The sequence below is a fragment of the Choloepus didactylus genome, chromosome 3, assembly GCF_015220235.1.
Source record: "Choloepus didactylus isolate mChoDid1 chromosome 3, mChoDid1.pri, whole genome shotgun sequence".
In the NCBI taxonomy this organism is placed as follows: domain Eukaryota; kingdom Metazoa; phylum Chordata; class Mammalia; order Pilosa; family Megalonychidae; genus Choloepus; species Choloepus didactylus.
Genome location: NC_051309.1, coordinates 38888594 through 38893095, shown reverse-complemented (window position 1 = coordinate 38893095; position 4502 = coordinate 38888594).

Genomic DNA, 4502 nt, shown 5'->3' with positions numbered 1-4502 from the left:
ACCTTGGACACTTTATGCCCTTAAGACTATAACTGTGTAACCAAATAAATCTCCTTTTATAAAAGCCAATACATTTCTGGTGTTTTGCATTCTGGCAGCCTCCAAAAGAAAAAGTTTCAAAATTTCTTCAGAAATAACAGTTCTTATATTGATTCCAGTGAAAACATTTGAATATTAAATTGTATTTCTGAAAAGAATTTTCTTTAGCCCAATCTAATATTAGTTAGATATTCATATTATGACAATATCAATTGACTAAGAATACCTGTTAAAGCAATTAAAGATACAGGGTTTAGCTTTTCCCTTCCAGTCTTTTTAAAATATTACATCTACTACTATGTTTTGGGTCAAAATCAATGCCAAGCCATGCAATATTGTACTGCAGTCAGGGACATAAACTAGGCCTCCATTTACTTGGATTTCCTGGCACATGGAAAAGGTTTACCTTCACCTCAAAGGCTAGTGGATGTGCAGGAAAGGTAAGGAGAGATGGAATAGAAGTGGTTTCCATGAGTCTTCATAGATGTGGTTTCAAGACTACAGAAAAATCCCTCTCTAACCACAAAGCTCCCCAATCACAGTTTGGCTTCTGTAAGGGAGGGTGGAATGTGTGACCCTTGGGTGTAAACTATGTAAAGAAACCCTTACCTTAAAACTCCATGTAGAGAAAGAAGCCTAGTACCAATGCCAGTGCAGTTTTCGTTGGTGATGTAATCAAATTATGAAAGTCAGGTATTCTAAATCAATCATCTGTTTATTAATTTCTCCCTTTTTTTTTCACTTTTTGGTGATAGACGTCATTTTCTTAGTACACTGATATTTTTCTTTTTCAGTTGTATTAGTCCATGTCCTCCAAGAAGCAAACTCCAAGACTGTATTAAATGTGTTAGAAATGTATTAAGGAAACTTCCTGTGGGAGAAACTGAGGAGAGAGCCAGAGGAGGCTTGGTCTGAACCTGGGTAAGGGAGAGAGAGAAAGAAAGAAAGAAAGACTGGAAAAAATGGAAAGAGGGAGAAGGGTAGAAGCATTGTATATGGGTCTTGCGGTTCTAAGGAAAGTTCAGCATGGCCATTGGGGAGTTCTCAAGTCATCGGCCATCAGGGGATTCTAGGGTCTCCTGGGACAGTCATGCCTTAGTATCCCTGCCTTGCTCAGTCAATGGCTGGGAGCAGCCCATGGGAAGGTATGACCTCAGTGCAATTGAGATAATGGATTTGAGAGCCTGGTAGCTGAGCCTATGGTCAGTAACATTCCCCACAGTCAGAAATCCAAGGAATACATTCTCATGGCCACCACAGCAATGTACATATTATGGCCTTAATAATTCATCTTGAGTAGAGTTAATTAAGCTACTTTCCACTTTAAAAAATCTATTTAATATATATTTTTGCTTATATATTTAATATGTAATAATAAAAATAGCCTGTTTAGTGTTCACCATGTAGAAGACACCACTAAAACTTTTCATGAATTATGTCATTTCATTCTCACAAACACCCTGTTATTATTCCCATTTTATAGAAGATTATTTTGTACAATTCCTTACAAACAGGATTTGATGGACTGTTACGTTATTTGGTTAAAATGAAAACTGTTTCCCAGAATCCTCTTACCTATATGGTCCCCTTATCTATATTCAAAGGAGAACTTGCACAATATTTGAAAATTGGAAGTAATGCAGTAGACATTACTCTCTAAACATTGTTTTCTAGTCAGGTGAAGTGATGGACAGATGAAGAAGTATTCAGTGGATTTCAGCTTGTATTTGTTCTCCTCTGCTCTTCTTTCGATCTCCTGGTTTTAATGATCATCAGTGGTTCCAGGCCCATCACCAGATGCTTGATTGTTGACACACAGAGGTAGTAGCTAGAGAGAAAACAACTTCCCTTGGAGTCCTCCATGGGTTCCCTTTTATGCTTCCAATTTAGCAACCAGATGAACGTGGCTTCTCACATTGACTGGTGCTTACTTCTTCTCCAGTCCTCTAAATTCTGCTTCCAGACCTTCACTTCTCCAGCTCCTCCCACAATTGTATAAATTCTAATTTGTAAAATAAATCCCTTATCCCAGAACATAGTGACTCTGCTCCCTTGATCTGTACCCTGACTGATATGGGTAATTTAGGCTTATCCTAGGGATTGAAATCTAGGCGATCTCTGTTTTTGATTAAAGCAAGTACAATACATCTATGTTAAGTGCTAAACATGCAAGAATAAAATTCTACCAGAAGTTATTAAAATTAAAGTACCTGACTTATAGATTCCTCCTGCAAGGGTCATCTACTGATACACAGTGGAGATAAATAGGGTCAAAATTTTGTCAAAAAAGATTAAATTAATATGAACACAAACAAATGTACCTAGTTGGGACCCAAGAATTTTGTGTCCTAGAAAGCAGGAGACTAAGGAAATTTCCTTTAGACTAAGGAGATTTTAAAAGTAGGCATTATCACTTAAGGCTTTAATATTAAATAATTTCTAATTCATCTAAAATTGCCCACAAATATATCTTCAAGATGATACATGGAGTTATTTTACATTATTGTGTCAAAATATAAAATTAAGTGTTGAAAAATATCTTTCCAAAATAATGATTTTGCCATAATTTATATCAATTGTTCTTTCTGAGAGTAATTTTGTAAGACGTTTCTCTATTTTATGCTCATTCAACTTTAAATTTTGAGCAATACAAAATCAAAAAAAGAAAAAGGTCACCTATTGTGGTGTCATACCCACCTGGGTGAAAAAATATAGATCAATAATAATCAATAAGTCTTCTCTGTGCTTGCTCTAGTTATCTATTTTATTTCCATCCCAAATCTATCCTCCTATACACCTCTATGTGGAAAACCTTTGCCAACTGACATCCTATTAGGTTCTGCCAACAAGGGGCACTAGGGAGAATTTAGAAGAGGAAATGAGGGCAAAAAGGACCTCTGTCCTCTTTCTTGTATCTCTCTCAGCATTACCTCTGCCCCAGGAGTGACCACTTGTTCCCGCTCCTTTTGACACTCTCAGAAAATAGTCTCATGACACTGCCTTAGACAGATGGGCTCCCCCATATCAGAGGTCTGCACCCCAGTTCCATGTGACTCACCCACCCCCAAGCTCCTAGTCTGGCAACCTCTTTGTCTCCTATAGCCCTTGGGGTAGTAGTGCTTCCTGTAGTTATAACCTCTGGGTTTACCCTGCTGTACCCTTTTGTTCTCAGAGCTTCCAACATCTGTGCAACTGATTCCTTACATTAAATCTTCTCTGTTGAAATACCCAATATGAATTCTGTTTTCCTGACTGGACCCTGTCTGATACACTCACTATTGTATGACCTCTATCATATAATAGTGGGTTAAAGCCCCTTCCCCTGCCTACTTCTTCCCCTGCTAACTAAGCATGAGTGTTCCTAGGGTATGTCTCAAATGTTCTCAAGAAACATCCTATTACCTACAATGGGGCAAGTTTCCTCTTTTTCCCTCCAAGTTCCTTGTGCCCGCTACTGCTAAGGCCTCAAAAGCCATGAAACTGTTAGGGAGAGGAGTGGCACTTCCTCCTGCTGAGGATGCGGTTACTGGCAGCACTTCCTGCTGATATGCATAAAAGGTGATGTCTTCTATGAAGGTACAGATATGGCTCTGCTGCTCACTCTGCTCCTCAATCTGTGGTGCCCTTGCATTGCTCCAAAAGTATTGATCATGATATAACCTCTCGGGCTGCTTTCTTTGAGGCACTTTACAGATGACTTTTGAGTTGGACTCTCAGTATCTTTTAGACATGTAAGGAAAAGCTTTCACTTTTATAGTCTGTTTTATAACAAGTCCCACACTATAGCCCATGCCTGAGTCACAGGGCTGAGCTGCAGGGCAACCTGTGTCACCGATAAAATGTAGTCCTCAGAATCACCCAAGATCCTACAGAGGGGGAGAGTTGTCCAGGTCTGCAAAGCCCACACCCCCAGCCCTGCCCTACTTTGACCGAATAATCATCAGTTTGATTGGTTTTATTTTATTTTCATTTCCTCTGAAGATTCCATTTGAGTAAAGGAATCTTCTGCGATAAAATGATTTTAAAATCTACTGCAGAGACCCTCTACATGTGCCCAGGTTTATCTAAAACCAAAGACAAAAATACCTAAAGTTCAAACTGAGACCACTACTATAAATGTAAAAACTATCTAAATGGCCCATGATTTTTAGGTTTCAGTATAAAAATTCCTCCCAAGTTTTTATAATTTTTTAAAAAATAAACATCCTCTCTATTTGTTGGAGAGCTGTGTGTATATGCTCTCCTAGGAAACTCAAAGCCTTTAATCCTGGATATTGTATTTGTAGGTTCAAAGAACTTATTTGAAAAGATACAGTAGTCACATTTAATGCTTCTTGGAGACTCCAGAAACAAGGAGAACCCCCAAAGCAACAATTTAAAAGGCTGAAAATAAGAACCCCTGGATTTAACTAAACAAGAGAAAATTAAGACGTGTTGAGTTTTGAAGATCTTTAATAAAACAT